This window comes from Aythya ferina (assembly GCF_964211825.1).
Source record: "Aythya ferina genome assembly, chromosome: 12".
Classification (NCBI taxonomy): domain Eukaryota; kingdom Metazoa; phylum Chordata; class Aves; order Anseriformes; family Anatidae; genus Aythya; species Aythya ferina.
In genome coordinates this window covers 5,565,378-5,583,772 of record NC_140308.1, presented here as the reverse complement: position 1 = coordinate 5,583,772, position 18,395 = coordinate 5,565,378, and the positions used below count along the sequence as shown (strand labels likewise).

At 40.6% G+C, this 18,395-nt stretch overlaps 1 protein-coding gene across 1 annotated transcript in view; it reads right to left on the bottom strand.

The window, feature by feature from the left end:
• Positions 1-18,395, bottom strand: part of LOC311443242 (uncharacterized protein) — a 409,687-nt gene that overhangs the window by 220,730 nt on the left and 170,562 nt on the right. The window contains exon 4 of the mRNA XM_084533287.1: positions 14,212-14,298. The gene's annotated coding sequence lies outside the window, so the exon portion shown is untranslated. The remainder of the gene's footprint in view (positions 1-14,211; positions 14,299-18,395) is intronic.

Here is an 18,395-nt window from a genome sequence, read left to right as displayed (position 1 = left end):
CCCTCCTGACATGGCTCCTGTAAGAGAAGCAGTGAAAAACAGAGCTGGCTGATGGAAGGCTTCAGGAGGAGCAGCCCCGCCATGGGGACACGTCACAAGGGCTCCTGGAGCTGGAGCTGTCCTTTCTCTGGCCCTGCTGTCCCATCCCCAAACCAATTATGTTCATGTTTTCTCTTCTCTAGTTCCTTCCACTGTATTTGGTTTTCATTATTCACAAGAAGGGATCATGAGGCCTGTAAAGTTTGGTTTTATATTAAAAAATCAGAAATACACTTTTTAAATTCTATATGGATTTGGGAGGCAGAATAAGTACTGCAAATGATTAAAAAAAAAAAAAAAAAGTAAGAATTTGAAAAACAGCTCTTGAAAAGAACAAAGAAAACTTACAATCAATACTATTTTTATGGGGAGGGAGAAAAAAAAAAAAAGAAAAAAAAAAAAGAGGGGAGAGAAAAGGGGAGAGTTTGGAATAAGAAGACTTTTGTCATTGAAAATTACTAACGGAGAAGAAAACATTTTGCCCAGACCTTATTTTCAGATTTGGCCATTTGATCTTTGTGCCAATTAATTCATAGTCTCCTCCTGAGCCTTTCACTCCATGGAGAAACAATAGACTAGCCATTTGTGACCACAGGTTGTTTCAAGAACTGAACAACCCAGAAAATCCTCTTTTGATTTTTTTTTTTTATAGTTAAAATTTCAAAAGGTAGACAAATTTATGTCCCCTAAGGCAGAGCAGGGACACATTTTAAAAGCCAAAGGGAGTGAAAGTTTTGCTGAAGAGCAGCAGCAGCCATGTTGACAGTACCACTTCCAACTCTTACAACTGGTAACTTTGCAATTTTAAGCCATGCAGCGGGATGTCCAGCTGAGGGGAGCCACCCATATTGTACTCACAGACATTCCTAAAAGAGCACAATAGGACAGGGCAACAAGAGGAAAAGTAAAAGCTGTCTTTTCTCATTATTATGGGAAAAGGAAATTTGGATACTCTGGCCAGCTACAGTTCACTCAAATAATGTATTAGGTCACCTAAATGATATTAAGTAAGGTGGCAAAGATTAACCCAGATGAAAAACAAAGGTGAACAGCCCTGTCCATTGTTATATAACAAATGTGCTTCCTGGTTACAGAGACATAGTGTGCCTTCTGGCATGCATGCATGTGTTAATATGTCTCTTTGGCTCTCTGTGTTTAGGAAAGTCTTAGTAATGGAAAAACAAGGGTGTTGTAGGTGAAGGCTGAAGTCCTTTGGCAGAGCAGCCTGTGCAAGAGCTTGACCAGAGCCTGCTGGATTGTACACTGGCCTAGCCTGTGATATCAGTCTGTCAACTCCACGAGCATTAGCACTCATTCACAAAGACTCACAAAGTCAATAAGAGCATTACCATATCCTGGAGTAAATAATGTCGTTTTCCCATATACCGACTGAGATATAAATTCCATATGGTTTGGCTATGCTAGGATGGGTCTTGCCCAGATCACATTAACACATGAAAGCTCCGATACTCTCATAATTAGTTAACTCATGGGGTCATCTGGTTGATGCCAAGAAGATCTTGCCTTTCTCTTAATAGCTGAGAAAGTATGATGGATTTGTACAATTTAAACAAGTAATGTAGATAGCAAAAAATAAATTAAAAATATAGGTGTCATAACTCGTATAAACCAAGATAATCCAGAGAAATAAACTCCTTGAAATCAACTATTGACTTCTGAGTCTATCATAGCCAGCAAGGAGTCTGCTACTTGTCAGATACTCTTTCTCATGTAGTTTCAAACACACTGTCAAAACTGTGTATAGCTTCTAGCTCCCAGGCTTTCTACTTACTTACTAATCACTCAGTTCACTTTCTAATTTCCATAGTTTGGGGTCATATCCTTTTTTTTTTTTTTTTTTTTTTTTTTTTTAAGAAGAAGAAAAAAAACATGCACACACAACAAAACCTAAAATATTGACTCAAAACTACTTAGGTTTACAGAGGTACAGACTGGTAAGAATGATGTATGTGTTTAATAATAGGTTCCCTGGCTAATAAAATACTAGATTATTTTTGGACTACAGAATTCAAATGGAAGGAAGTTTAACCATTAAGAATCTGTTTACTATTACCAAGAGAATAGCTAGTTGGCAGGTCAATTGCTATCAGCAGAAATAAAGAGCCACAGCAGCCACCTGTGCTTAAGGCTGGTCCCTGTTAGGAAAAATAAATAAATGACAGGGCAAAATCTGAAAAGTAAAGCTACAATATGATGATGTTTTTGGTTTCTTTTTGGTTGTTTTTTTTTTGTTTGTTTGTTTGTTTCTTTGTTTTAGGTTAAAAGAAACAAATAAAAGACATAGCTCCAGGACTACTGATTTCAGAGTTTACTACAAATGATAGCCAGGCTGCTTAAGATGAAATGGGCAGCAAATACCCGTGTCAAACTGTTTCTCTAGATGAAGAGTTGAATCTGAAACCCGTTGAAATATCTCAGACAGCTTCTTCATGGCATGAGCATTAGTTGTAAAAGGAAGTGCGCATGCGGGGATGTTTCCCTTTCCTTTGTGAATAGTCCCACCATTGAGCCAGTTGGAGGTTGGCCACCTAGAGTTGAAAAGGCCAGAAGACACCTGTTTCAAGTGCATCCTTCCTTTAGCAGATGGAAATAATTGGAGCCTTGAGAGAGCTCTCACTTATTGTCATTTGACTGGGTCAGATATAATCACATCTGCAGAAGAGCTGCTCTGTGTGTCTCACGGACCAACAGACCTGGGTAGAATCACAGTCCTGTTCGTGTCAACAGGACTTGTGCTGTGGAACTTGAGGCTAAGGCTATCTATTGCCAGCAGTGAACATTTTCGGAGGCAATGAAATCTTGTTCCTACATAATCCAAGACATATTTCAATCCTGAAATAAAACACAAAGGAGAAGGTTTGTTTGTTTGTATTTCCCTCTGATTTTTTATTTGCACATGAAGATGATTTCTCTCTCCTTTACCAGTCAGCTGTGGTAACTATGCTCTGCAGCCTGTGTCATGTGTGCATGTATCAAGCAAATGAGTCCATGGCGAGGCACGAAATCTGAATTCTGTGTCACTGTTTCTCAACAAAGAAACGAGAGCAATGGCCTCAACAAACTTTCAGAAGGACAAGCTCACAGGGGTTTGACCAGATAACAAAGCTCACTGTGGTCACCGTGAATTGTACAGATCTAATTAGGCATAGCTTTACTGCAACATGACCAATGTAGATCAAGATGCCTTTTCAGCACACTCAATACACATCTTTATCTTAGAAAGCAAATTGTCAACTTCTAGTTCTGTGTTGGCTTGCTAAACAGCATTAGTATTTTTTAACTTCACAGTTTCCCAGAATGAGGCCTCCAAGAATAAAAAGAAACACTTTAACTGCCAGAAAAATTACATCTCTGTGTAACGTATAGGAACTTCACTGTAAATAGTTTAAAGAAAAAACACCTCCTTCTCAGGGTGTAGTGTTTTAATGTACAATTGCTTTGAAATTCTGAAAATATGTGTGCACTGATTTGTAAAAAATAAATTACAATATTTGCGGTGCTTAGTTCTGTTCATGGTAAAATGGGAATCATGGAGGTAGACACCATTATCTTTTGCTTCTTCTTCTTCTTGTAAAGCCGAAGTTCTGTAAGCCAGATGATTGATCCACAAAAGCAAGCCAGGACGGGCAGTAAACTACCTAGGACAAACTCCCTGTCACTTCAGTTTTTATATCAAAGTCGAACGTATTTCTAAACTATGTGCTATAGATCTACCACAAGCTCAATGCTGGAATCAGTAAGTGAAATCCTCTGGCTTACGGGAATCAGCCAAGATGATTATAATGGTTCCTGCTGGCCTTAAAAATCTGTAATATAGGTGAAATAGAAACTACGGGTGAAATTCATCCAAGTGCAAAGCCCTGTGATAAAATTCTGAATAGAATTTCAGCCAAAGTGTTTAGAAAGTCTAAGACCACCCTGCATCCAGTGAGATTTTCAGAGAAAACCCCCTAAAATACACATGGAGAAGAACAGCTATGTCAAGCCTTATTAAGGCTTTGTTTTGCATATGTGAGAGGAAATAAAATGCATCACCTTCTGCCCCAGGGTTGCTGCTGGAAGAAAAAGACTGGCTGGGACCTCTTGTGGAATGCAAAGGAAGCTTAGCATTTATCTGCCTTTGCTCTCCCTGGTATTTGTTGGAGGAGCACTTTAAATGTGCATCTCCAAGGGAAGAAAAAAAAAAAAAAAAAAAAAAAAAAAAAACTCTAAGGAAGCTTGTTTGACCTATCAGCAAGTTTCAGAAGGGCTGGAGTCAGCGGTGGCTCTGCTACATATCCTCTGGGCTCCCAGAAAAGCCAGTCTCCGGTGAATAATGCTAAGGCGCCAGTGTAGGACACACACCTTGTAGCGTGGTGCGTGAGAAACTCTGGTCTGTGAACCCGGTAACTTCTCCACCTCAATAATGTCTATTGTAGAATGAGATTTATGAAGGGAAACGCTGACTCCACAGCTCACTAATATAAATCGTCTGTTGAAGGGCAAAACATATGAAATTGCCTTGAGATTGAGAGCGGTCTTGGAAGCCCATGATTTTAGCATACCGCATTTGGCCAAGGCACATCACTGGCTCCCGAAGCGGGCAGGTGTCTGCTGCTCCTCCCACATGGATACACAGCACTGGGTAAGTGGGCAGAACTGAGCCGCAGCTACCTGCACACAAACTGTACGGGGGAATTGGTAAACACACAGGTTCTGCCATAAAAGGATTATATGACTCTTCCCTGGCGTCTGGAATGCACATTATGTTGCCAAACAAAGGAAATTATGCACAGGTAGCCCCAGAGGCAGAATAACCATGATCCGCTCATACTTGTGAGTACTGGGCAAATATTTACTAGCCACAATTAATTACCTGTCTCTGCTCGTTTTGTTAAATGATCAAAGTAATCCATCCACTCCTTGCACATGAATGCCACTATTTGTACAAAATCGCATCCTTCTAGTGGTGGTGCAGGGCCAGATCCTGCAGCCCTTATCACTGTTCACATGCAAGTCATCTTATTGAGGGAATTGCTTCTAATTACTTAACATCAGGACTGCAGGAGACAGGCCAACTTCTGCAATATTAAGGTGGTAAGGATGTATAGCAGAGCAAGAGTGGGATCAATTGTTCTTAGATTTCTTCTCTTCCTCGTCAGCCCACCTGACACACATGAAATATTTGTGAAATCAATTTTAGAATGACCAGACAAGGCACTGGAAGTACCACAGTCAGTCCATCAGCTGGCTCTTCCAGGAACACTTCAGGAATTAGGATGGAAGCATATTACTTCCTTTCCCACAGGATAACTGCAGTGAATACAATAACCTTTGTTTGAAGAGATACTGCCTTGCACACTGCCTCACGCACTCCGTCAAACCAACATCGTTTGCTCCCTTTCAGCAACAGCTGTGCAAAAGACCATTCTATAAGCTTAAACTTTTTTTTCTCTCCTTCTTTCTTCAGTACTGTGCAGTATTTTGCATCAGCACTGAATCACGCTGAGGTGCTTCCAAGGAAGTTCTTCTAACCCCATTACTTGCACACAGTTGTATTTCCCCCTTCAAAGCACGTGGTTGGCTCACCTCTTACACAGTGTAACCAGAACTGGGGATGTCATTCCCAAGCGTGGCTGTCTGAAACAAGAACTGTATTATCAGCCACGCAAAGGGGAGAACACAGAGCAACAAGGATACTAATGGGGCTTGATTCCTGGGCCACTCAAATCCTTAGGTAGTTTTCCCCTGCCCAAAACAAGTTTTGAAGCAGACTGCTAATTTCCATCGCAGACAATTCAGCCCGTGTTTGCTCACTATAAGGCAGCAGTATCACAAACCCTAGCAAAGCCAGCCCAGGGTTTCTCTCTGCTTATGAGAGCTTTGCGTATGCTCACCTGGCACAGAAAAAGGACAACTTTTCAATAAAGGTAAGGAATAGGGTTCCCTAAGACTTTTGATAAAGTGCATACAAAGGAAGCTGTACTTTGTGTCCGTGCAGACTCTTTAAGACACCTACATGAATATTTATGAAGTTTCCCTTTCTTTCAGGAATTGTTTGTTGCTCTATTTGATCACAGTACTTTGCTAGCTCCTAATACTTTTGGATAATGTTCTTGCCTTTATTTGTAATCACTCTTTATTCGGTGTGGAAGATGGATTTTTCCAATTTTGTGCTATTATATACCTTAGCATGGAAAGGATTAGATGGGTTTTTCTTTTTCCTTTTAGTCCTTATTTAACCGCTTGTGCGCTTCAGGGATTTATATCCCAGTAGGTCTAATTCCAGGATTATAGGTATCTGGATATCCAGTAAATCATTTAGCAGCATATAGGTTTAAGGCAACTCCAAATAACCCCTCCAGTTAGCTCTCCAGCTAAAAAGTGAAGTTAGCTGAAGTACTACTAGATATGCATAAGAGTAGTAAAGTAATGCAGACTCACCAATTTAGAGTCTGATTCTACTTCTCTCAAAGTCACTGGTAAAATTTATACCCACTTCAGTGTAAATATGGCAAGGCCTTCAAATCCTATTGCTTTAGAAGTGTTCCTTCTTAGCCAAATGCTAATCAAAGTCTCCTCCTCCTCTGATTTATGGTTCAGGTCTCATTCCCATAACTATTGCAAGTTTATTTAGATAAATACTGTCAGGTTGAGTTGACCCAAAATTTAGATTTATTAAAAATGAAATAAAATGAGCAACAGAAAGCTTTCTGTATTTGTTTTTCTAAATTCCACTGAAAGCAGCTTCTTGGTTTGGACTTCAGTTTTCCTTGGCATCATCTACAACCTGAACATTGAAGCACTGTGCTTGTGCATGAAAACAAAGAGAGGACAGAAGAAAAAGTGAAATTGAGCTCTAGGTTTTCTCTGTTTCAGCTTAGTGAAAAGTAAGCATGTAGTATTCAAGATCAAAAGTAGATTTGTTTTCTTACAATCTATTATTTAGAATAATCAAAAACAACGCTTATAGCAAAGATGAGGAAATTGATGCTTTTAACTGTCTTTTAACTTGTTCATGTCCCTTTAACCATGGCATAGGGATTGAGAAAGGCTTTGCCCTGGCAGAGTGCTTAGCAAAATTACACTTCTGTGCCAGTTCTCACCAGGCGTGTCTAAGGATTTGTCATTCTGTGTGTTGGTTTGTTGTTTTTTTTTTTTGTTTTTTTTTTTTTGTTTTTTTTTTTTTTGGTTAGGTATTGTTCCACTGGCAACTCTGCCAGAAAAGCTGGAGAGCTACAGGTGTTTCAAGGTCAGATTTCTGTTTTGGTTTGAGGTGCACGAGGGTGTTAAATCCGTGACTTAGTTACATTTGTAGCACCGGCTGATTCTCTTCAACCTGTGCAAGAAGGTGCTGTTGTACCTGACAGTTTTCTTGCAGTAGGCAATATTATGGAGCAAGAGACTGCTAAGTGAGACAAACCACAATGTGGAGGCCATTTACCACACACAAGGAAAGAGCCTGGTTGCTCTAACAGGGCCTGGAGGAAACCAGGACTGCATCTGGGGTGTGGTAAGGTGATAAATCTGAGCATCCCTCCCACCCTTAAGGGTAAGTGCTTGTTTAAACTTTCTTTAATACTGGGTGTGTCAGAGGTGTGGGCCTAGAGGAACTGCCATAGCCAGAATTAACGTGTTCTTCTGGAGAACAGAAAAGGCCTTTCCAGACAGAGGCTTTTTGCCTGCGTGAGTGTCAACACAGAGTTCATTTGAGGCAAATTCTGTGGTGAAGAGAAAGGTAAGGTTAGGTGAGGAGCCCTTCCCATCAAACCAAACTTGACGAAAGGCCAGGACTGCAGGGCTGGATTAGGACTGGGCACATCCCAGTACATAGGGTGGTGAGTAAGATGCATCAGCTCAAGAAGGCCTCGACTGCAGTTGCAGTCCCCTTCCCCACAGGGGATGGGAAGGTGGGATTAGTAGCTCAGTGAATTTCTGTTCACTACCATCCCATGCTCTGGTGCAGACAAGTAGGTCAGTGAGTAGGGTGAGCAGACAACCACTGTTCTGCTCCCTCCATGTCCATCCCGCAAAACCAGCAGGTAGGCCTGTTCACTTCTGCATGCCTGGATCTGTGGTCCAGGTAGCCAACAAGTAGAGAGGAATAAAAAATAGGGATAAAAGAGAGTTCGGTACACTTTTCTGTCTCCTACGAAAGAAAGAAATGAAGTCACCACATAGCCTTTCTTTACTGACCACTCAATCTTCTCTGTAAACCATTCCCTACCTATGGCTATAGCATATTCGGCTCAATCCTTTTAAACTCGCTTGAGAGAGTTGATCAATACATGAATGAACACCGAATATAGAGAAATAATGCATTCCATTGGTGCCATGTCATATCCTGGTCCATCATACATAAAATGTCATGTGGAACTAGACCCTGTCAAAAGATCTGCCTCAAAGGACGCGCAGGATCAGCAGTCCGCAGTTTCACAAACAGGCAACATCTAAATCCACCACCGATTCAGTAAAATCTCTGCCTGAATATGATAGATAAGGATTTCAGGAAGGCATGTCAAAGATAAAAGGAAAGCTACCCCTTGCTCTTGTTTAATTTCCCTTCCAATTTCCTAAAAGGCCTGTTGCAGGAATGACTGTCACCAGAAAGATACAGGGCCCAATTTACAGCCATTGCACAGAACTGCAATAAGCAGTTGCAGTCTATAATTTTCAAGTAACACCACATTTATGAAAACTGCAACAATCCCTTTTACCATGATTTGTGGACTCTGATGCCAGAAGAGCCAACTCCTCTCTCATGTAACAGAGAGCAAGAGAGAAAGAGAGAGAAAGATGAAGAGAAACAAACTGGCTGCTGCCTCAGCATGTAGACTGCAAAATAAATAAAAAACAGTCTTAAAAAGTGTTAATAAAATATCCGCTAAGAATAGAAGGGAAGATTAGAGCTGACAAGTTGGCCATAGGGCCTTCTTCAGGCTCTTCCCGTTAGAACTGAGACAAGATGATGAGTTGAGAAATTGAACCGAGTTGACATGGCCTGCATTTTCATAAATTTCCTGCTCCTTTTTTTATATTAATAAAAGAAATCTATAAAATAAAAAGAACAGAATTCAACTGTAGGCCTGTAATAATGTGCAGTTCTCCTAAGCATCTTGTACCAAGCTTTGGAACAAATGCAAGAGTGATTGAAAGACCTGTAACATATGATGCATTATATTTACTGAGTAATCAACTCTAATTTTTTTCACCGAGGATCCTATTTGAGTGGAAAGACATCAGCATGAGTTGGATGAGGCCCCAGATCATCCTGCAGTTTTTAGGGAGAGCAGTGTTACTACTATAAGAGTGATCCAGAAAATATAGTGGTTAGAGCTTATTATCTTTTGGTTGTTGTGTTGTTTTTCTTTTTTTTCCTCCAAATCCTACCAAAATCGGCAGAAAAGCTTTCATTAGTTCTAATCCCTTTGTAAAAAAGAGTTGAATTATTTCTGAATTGGAATAAAAATTGTGACATTTGGGAAAAAATCACAAAGAAACCAGGGATGCTTTTATAAATGACTGAAACAGCAAGCAAATGTTTTCTTCCCTTACAACTGCAAGGAGTCAAATCCAGCGTTGTACTTTATCACTATTTAGCTCTGTTTGTGTCTCAGGCTACTTCAAAGTTTTGAATCTAAACTGTCTCTTTTTTTTCCCCAAAAAAGCAGCTCCAAAAACAAATAACAACAATGCCTTTAGTTTTGCTGTCTGGGAATTTCTTTCCCAATCTGACTTTTGGGAACAGGCAGTTTTTCTCTAAATTGCTTGGACTAAGTAAACGTAACATGAGAGATTTTCCTATTACATCATTTTATTTTTATCAGCATCATCATTATTATTATTGTCATGATTTTTTCTTTGGTGTTTTAGTCATTACCTAACCGACGTGTAGTGCTGCATAGCACGTAGTCTGCTTTCACATTTCAAATCAGCCCAGCCTTGCAGAGATTAGAGGTCCAACAAAGAGTTTATCATAAGTGCATCTAGTATTGTTTCTAATCAGTGAACTACACAACACCAAGTGCAACAGAGCCAACGGCTGGCAGGTTACAGAGGTGCTCCTCACTCAGTGAGCTCAGTAATAAGGATGTTTCAGGAGAACAGGCTTTCATAAGCTTCAGTCATACATTCAGTTGCACTGCTGTCTTAACCTTCACTCCACCTTCTTTGAGGGGGCAGTAGAAGAAGCAAATCTCGACCCCTCTGAGCACAGACAGCTTTAAATAAGTAGACTTTTTCTGTCTTCACTATACAAGACATGGTTGGAAAGAGAAGAAGATCTTCAACAGGGAGTCTATGCCCCTGTAACCTGCTTTGCAATCTTGAAGGGCAGCAGCAGAACTTCATTCATTGCTCCTTTCTGGCCACAGTTGTGTCAGAAAGTGCACTCACCTGTGGTAGAGCTGGCCTTCAAGCACTGAGAATCCTCTGGATATTTGAGGGAATGTAAGACAGCTGGACTTAGTGCCAGAGAGGTTCCCATCTTGAGTTTCAAGGTTTGTGAAGACCCTACTCCCAGTCAGTTCACTTGGCCTTTTGGCCAGTTTCTGATCAATGTTTCTGCTCAAACAAAAAAGTTTCTATGCTCAATGATGCCAAGATGGATGGTAAATGATTGTCCAAAGGCAGCCACTTACATAAGGGGGATACCCTCTCTGCTGTGATGTTAGAGATGTTAAGGGGTGGACCAGCAATCAGTTTTGGTAGCACAGCAATGGTGAGAGGCAAGGCACACCAGGACATAAAAAGCTCTCCCTGCTCACTGGTTTTAGTCATTTTCCTACCCAAACAGCAGACAGCCAGGTGGGACTCTTAATGAAGGAAGTTATGTAAGGGCAGAAAGTTTGATTCACCAAGCCGCCACACTGGCAACACGTTTACACAACTTCTCCACCCAAAATCAAGAGGTTTAACCTGTAGGGATAATTGCACCCCTTTGGCAAGGGCGGTAGAGAGCATTTAAAGAGGCAACCAAAGCAGAGAAAAAGGGAAAGCAACATCATTTTGGATAATTGGAGCACAGAGGTAATACATATCTCAGTGTCACAGCAGGGATTGGCCAATGCAATCTGCACTTATTCTTATCTCAAAATTGTATTTATCGAAATAAACTGTGCTTGAGTTAAAAGGGAGCACATAAATCTTCTCTCATTGTCATCTTGCAACTCACAGCAGCTGTTAATTATATTATAGATCTTCCAGAAGTATGTACAGTAATTACCAGTTTCACCCACATTATTAGACTTGCAAATGCATTTTGCTTTTTGCAGGCCTGACAGGAGCAAAGCATTAGACCAAAAATGGGGTAAATTAGCACAGACTCAAGAAACCAAATGGGAATCCCTAACTGTACTGGATCTACTCTGAATTGCACTGGACAAAGACACCACCTTTAGCACATATACTTGCTGAACTCTCATTTTGGCTCGCTCACCCAAGCTACAAGTCACTTCAGGCTTTTCCAAATGTCCGGTTCCTAAAGATTACCATGGTCTGACCTAGGCTCACACTCAATGTACTGGAACTGGTGACAGCTCTCTTTATATCTTAAAATCTTTCAGATAGAAAAATTGATGTTATTATTCTTAAAGCTGGAGTAAGTTCAAGTCCTCTGGAGTTCCCAAGGAACCCTTGATACTGCATCCATCTGTGGATGAATGGAAGCATCATTTTTGTCACTTGCATAAACAGGCAAAAATGAAATTTATTTAAATAACCAGGGTGTGGTTATGGTAAACACTTTCTCCACGTACCACAGCTGAAGATAAAAAGCGCTACCAGGCATAAACCTTAAGTATTATTTATATATGCATACATACATGAGAAGAACCACTTGTATTACTAATTTGTTCTATTTGTCTGGTTTTCATATCAACTGAGCACTGACTGGAATTCCTAAACCAACAGGAATTATGTGGGCAAAGACTGAAGGGTTGTCACGTAAGGTAGAGTTTTCAAAAGCCTTATGGGACTTGTGAGCTGAACTTCCAATTTGAAAACTTTTTTTTTATTATTTTTATTTTTTTGATAATTTACTCTTAAGTCCAACACATTTTTCCACAGAAAATATATTAGGACTAACATATATCTCTTCAGAAACAACTTTTCTTAAATACTACAAATCCATATGAAATCTCTGTTTCTTAAAAAGGGTGGTAGAAATTCAATAGTGGCTAAAATAACAGAGTAGGGAACTAGTTAATGTATTCTGGTGTTAGACCAGTTGAGGCATTTAAAAATCATAATTTCTTCCTACCTCAAGCACAGCCTAGTCTGTGAAGCCACAATAAGATAAAAGTATGTATTTTTTGTGGATTATAATTTGCAAAACATTTTGACATCGTTACTGGAAAGGTTTGATGTGAGCGCAAAGCCGTATTATTAATGAGAATTAGGCATAAAGGCATTTAAACAAAGACATCTTCACAGTCTTTTGCTGCTTCAGTATCTACCCTTGCAAAATGCTGCATTTCCTCCATTCTCACTGAGAATTCACATTGAAATAAAAGTGGAAGACTTTCTTCTGTGCCCAGCTGGATGGGCAAGGTTTAATGTGCCACATCCTCCATGGGAAAAGAACCTAAAGAAGAGTTTCGAGATTAATATCCAATTTCCAGGCTTCTACACAACTTGGCAATCACTCAAATCTAACAGTGAACCAAGGGAAAGATTAAAAAGCCAAAGGCCACAAACCTGTTTAAACTAGTATAGTGGGTTCAAAGTTTCCTCTGAGATCTTGGGCTATAGCTTCCAGATATCACAGAAGTACAAAACCTAGACAGCTCCACAGATAAGCTCCTATTTACTCTAGATGAACCGAAGAAGTATAACAAATCACACTTTGGACCTTGTTCTTAGCCACAATTAATACCTGGTTATTTTGGTTACTCACTGCAAAGTGACTTTCAGAAGTGTTTAGGAACAAAATGAGCTCCCAAAAAGGGGAGTTGCTGCTACTGGGCGGAAGGATGGTGGGAAAATATTTATGGCCTCCTGCCAAAGTAGAAATGTATTAAAGTGCCTGCAGTTGTTGATACTCCTGTTCTTGCTGAAAACTTAGGGGGAATCCCATTGACTTTGGAGACTGCAGGAGGGAATGCTGGCAAACAGAAGTGTATACGTGAAAGGAAGCAGAGAGAATAAAGAAGTAATAATGCAGAGTCTTTATTTACCTGTGCTTGCCACCTACAATCCCCTCTGGTTGTTACACTGTCTTTTCACAGGACAGGATTTAGTTCTGCCAATGGATATGATCCATACCCTTCTGTTCAAAGTGAGATCTGACTTTTACCAATAGGAGTGCCAAGAGGAATCCTTCCTCTCTTTCCAGCCATCTTACAGGAACAGATACAGTCCACTTGGATGGAGGCATGCCATTTAACTCTTCATTTAAATGGGCACAGTAGAAGCCCATTTTACCATCCTACGACTTAAGACACTGAGCCTAATGAAGCGTGCATGAAGAAGGGAGAAGAATACAATCAGTATTTATCATTTTTTTGAAGCTTTTTCTCAGTCTTCCAAATATTTGGGAGCTTTCTGATGTCCTCAGTTGACCTGCTGAAATCCTCCTCTGCATGTTTACCAAGACCTAAACCATGACACCTTGTGTCAAATCACTTTCCTCTTGCCTGCAAGCTCTTTCCTATTAAAGAGAACTATGCTTTTGATAGATAAGAAAACCCAAAGATATGTTTTCTGCAGTGAGATTCACAGGATCTCTTCTCCTGGCAGCTGATAAATAGTTGTCATAGCCAGGGGAAGGTTCAAATTCTGAAAAATACCTGCTGAGCTTTGAAACATTGACTCTTAAGTCATCAAGAAGCTGGTTCAAAACAGCTCTAACACCATAAAGACTCCATATAACCATAACAGGTGCTTACAGTAAGTTCCATTATAAGGAACCTCCACCAATAGCTAGAACCGTGAGCTCTTAAAACCAGGGGGTGTGTCAAGGTATATATCAAGGACATATCTTAGAAAACAAATCTTAATGGGTGACCTGGAGGGGAGGAAGAATTACTTTAGCCAGGTCTCATCTTTTTTACAGAATTTTAACACCACATCAGATTTTCTGTTGCATCCCATCGCACCATCTTGGAAGGAAGGGCTGTTATCAGTTCTACAGGCTGGTGCTTCATTCTGTATTCTCGGGGGATTGTCACTGACCTGTCCTCCCTGGTCTGGCTGAGCAATCCAGGTAAACAGCCACTACCTTTCCCTGTAAGCGGCTCTTGCTGGCAGCTACTCCCAGTTCTGGAAAACAAATTGCAGACCATTATCAGCTCTTCTGGTAATTGCTGCAGGATGGAAACTGAGAGTGCAATAAATCACAACATCATTATACGAAGGCCCAAATGGTCTGGCATATTTTAGCTTGAGATGGTTAATACAGAAGTGATGTAGACTGCAATGGTAGATAAAAATATCCTATATTGACTAGCTTGCATTTGAGCTTTTCTATATAATTTTCATATTATTCACAATATATTTTAAATTTAAAAAATGAAGCATCTTTAGCTATAACAACAACATTTTGCTTTTTAACCTGGTGGGAAGAAAATCCCTCAGCCTTTAAATATGTGAGCCTTGAACTCTGCACAAGGCATTATATTTATTACAGAGATACCACACATAATGATTGTGGGCTAAAGGTTGGTGTATTTTCATTGTTTGTATTCTGTATTTAAGGCAAATGTCCAGTGACCCATTATAACTCCGTATTCACGTGAGCATGGTGTAGTTTCAGTGAAATTTTTCATGCCCAGGCAAAAAGAAGTTAGCTGGGTTGAAGCAAATTTCTCCAAAGGCCAATATAATACCTGCACTTCAAAACTCAGGTGTTAAAAGAAAGAAGCTGAAAGAACAGGCACCTTCAAACAAGCGTTAGGTCATGTGAACAGAAGTTGTTTGACGGGATCTCCCTTGGGATATTCCAAGAACATGTACAATCCCAGGCATGGAGCCAAGAGGATCCAGGCATATCAGTGAGGTGCAAGACAGGGAGGAGTTAGCAGTCATGTTCAAAAATATGCTTTTAATGTTCAGCCAAGGAGCAATATTAACAGCACTTGCATATTTGCCAAGTGCCCAGAGAAAAGTGTAAGGATGGAGTGGAGAGAAAGGAACTAAATAAAGCTGGAGAGGGAAAATTATCTTTAAAAGAATTTTTTTCTCCCTCCAGTTCCAGACCAACTCATCAAAGCCAAAAGGTAATTCCACTCATTGCAGTATCTTCCATCTTGTTCAGATTTCATCCATGAATAAGCAACTGGATTTCTACCAGACAACTGGAAAACTACCAAAAGCACAATCTTCTGACGTGCTAGCAAAGCTGGAATTAGATAAAACATTCATGAGAAAGACCCATAGATTTAGTGGATGTGACTTTCATAAATGCTGGTGTTCAGAAAGAGCAACTTTATAGAAAACATTTGCCCTTAGTTTAAAGAGTCTCTGCTGAAATGAGTTTAAACTACCTCAGTATCAACTGAAGCTTTTTTTTTTTTTTTTCCTTTTTTGATGATGGCATTGTTATTATTTTCATTCAGTTATAAAGTAAAATAAAATAAAAGGCTCTACAGAGCTTGCATTAAACAGGTTAGGATTATTATAATCAAATTTTGATTGAAACACTATTAATCATCAGTCCTGGGAATATTAAGTATCATTTCTGGGTTGATAGCATCTTTGTGATGGAAAGCATATTTTTTTAATTGGATTCTTGGAGAAAGTACTGTAAAGCTTATTCAGTTTATGTTTTAATCCAGGCTGCCTTGTGCACACATACATGGCTGCAAATACTCGTTTATGTTCATGACCATGCATTTCACAGAGAAAAGGAAACGGATGGAGCAGCAGGTGAGGCAATCTGCCTCCCTTCAGCCAAGATCATGAGAACGCTACTAGATGCTGCCAAGACCAGCAGCAAAACTGAGGCAGAGGCCACAGCATCGTCACCAGCAGACACACCTCCCTGGGTCACCGGCCGTGTTGAACTAGGCTGCTTCCTCCTTGCACTTCAGCCTATTTTCTGACCCTTGTACAGCAATGCAACTCAGCCAGAGCAAAAGGTACGAGGCATTTTCTCTCCTGTCCATATTCACTACTTTGTGCATTAAAAAGAATAGTTACAAGCAGCACGCTCTGGGCAGCACTACACGCGTTCAGGAATTGCTCTGGCACTGAAAACAATAGGCTCACTTATCTGAAAGGTACGGCAATGCACTGTTACAAAGCCATCCCGATTTAATTGAGAGCTGACAGCTATTTACATCACCGAGGATTTAGCTGCACTGCTGTTATGATGAGCCATGCAGCTCTGAACAGTGGATAGTTTGCTTCCAAATCTGTTATGCCGTGACAGCCTCCCTGATCACTCAGCAAATAAACTGCGGAAGTTCCTCAATGGCAGTTCCAGAAATGACAGCTTTACTGCTACCATCTTACACCAGTACTCCACAGCCACTGTGATTTCAGAGCTGTTAGGGATTTTAATTATTTAAAGAGAGAGAGAGAGAGAGAAAGGGAGAAACGGAGGGAAGGAAGGAAGGAAGGAAGGAAGGAAGGAAGGAAGGAAGGAAGGAAGGAAGGAAGGAAGGAAGGAAGGAAGGAAGGAAGGAAGGAAGGAAGGAAGGAAGGAAGGAAGGAAGGAAGGAAGGAAGGAAGGAAGGAAGGAAGGAAGGAAGGAAGGAAGGAAGGAAGGAAGGAAGGAAAACTACTTACATTACGGAACAGTCAGTACTGGTGGCTCTTATGCTACCATCTACCTACATAAATACAACTTCCGTTGCTGGTGAGACATAAGATAATATATTCAAATGCAAACTACTTGCTGCCACTTTCACATTATTTCAGTGTTACCAAATTGCTGAAATTAAATGAAAGCACCCTAGTCAAAGCAGAGTGAAATGTCACATTCAGTCTGAATATATGATATGAGAGAAAAAATTGCAGAAGCACACAATTCACAGATCTTGTCTTTTTACAAAACGCTTTGCTGATTGCAATTACATCAACAAAAATGAAATTCTTATTTACCAGAGTGGATATTAGCAGAGGAAATGCTAAAACAGCTTTGCTAATTCCAACACTGTTGGATATTCCAGTTTGCCAAATACCTACATTGATTTCTGAGTGTCTCCCTCCAGCATCACTCTCTCTTGTGGCGACCATTCTTACCCCTCATATTATTGCCAAAAAACACCTTATGACAACGCTCAGCTAAAATCACCAATGTCTTTAGGCATGGTAGCATTTCCTCAATCCATTCATATTCCTCAGCCATGCCCCAAGTTCCACTTCAGGCCAAAATCCCTGGAGATATCACCACCTAATCCTCTTGCTCATTTTATTGTGGGAAAGAACCCAGGTGCTTGTGCTGGAAGGGAATTTTGATGGATGCCTGAGGCACTCGGATCTCCTGGCACACCACCACCTGTGTGGCCCTTGCACCAGTCTCAGATATGATAGCAATGAGTGTTGCATAAGAACCAGAGCACATCAGCACCTAGCACAGCACTGGTGAAGTTGGGGCGCTGAGAGGAGCTGGGCAGACGGGATGAAACCTCTAGCTGCCATTTAGTTCCACTTTTCTCCCCAAGCACAAGACTGTTGCCAACAGCAGACCATAGCAGCCGTGGCACCACGTGTCCATGTCCTCAAAGCCTCTCTGGATACAGGTTCCAAGCTTCCCTGGTCCACCTGCTCTGGAGCCACACCACCCTCTTAAATGTATAGGAGGAGCTGGGTAGGTCAGGAGTGTTCCTAGAACCAGGCTTCTTGGAGACAATCTGAATGCATACACTTAGAACTGTAATCAGCTAATAAAAGATTTCTAATCTCTGAGCTGCATAGGAGGCCCAATATTCCACTGACAGTGATTGAATAATTTATCGCTTTATCACTTGTTTTCCTCGCTGAAGGGAATCATTTATCTGCAATGTCACCTGGAGAGCAGTGGGTGTTGTCAGAGGATCAAAGTCCAGCATCAGGGTATGCAACAAATATTAACCACTTCATCCCACTTCACCGGGCTCTGTTTTAATTTCATTTTTATTGAGTCTGCTTATCACTTTACAACAGCCTGTTCATTATAGAAGATGTAAACCTAGATCACCTCCTACAGGCCAAAGAGAGAGAAGTCCTTTTTCCTTCACATGAACATCGCTGTTGTACCTTAAAGAGTTGAGTAGACTGTTCTAGCCATGCCAAACTGCGATTATTTATGTTAGCATTAGGTCATTGTGGAAGATTACCTTCTAGCACTCTGAATTTTGGGGTTCATAGCAGACTTCCCCATCTATGCACATCAGCCAGTACAATAGGATGGTTTAGGATATCAAATAAAGGGA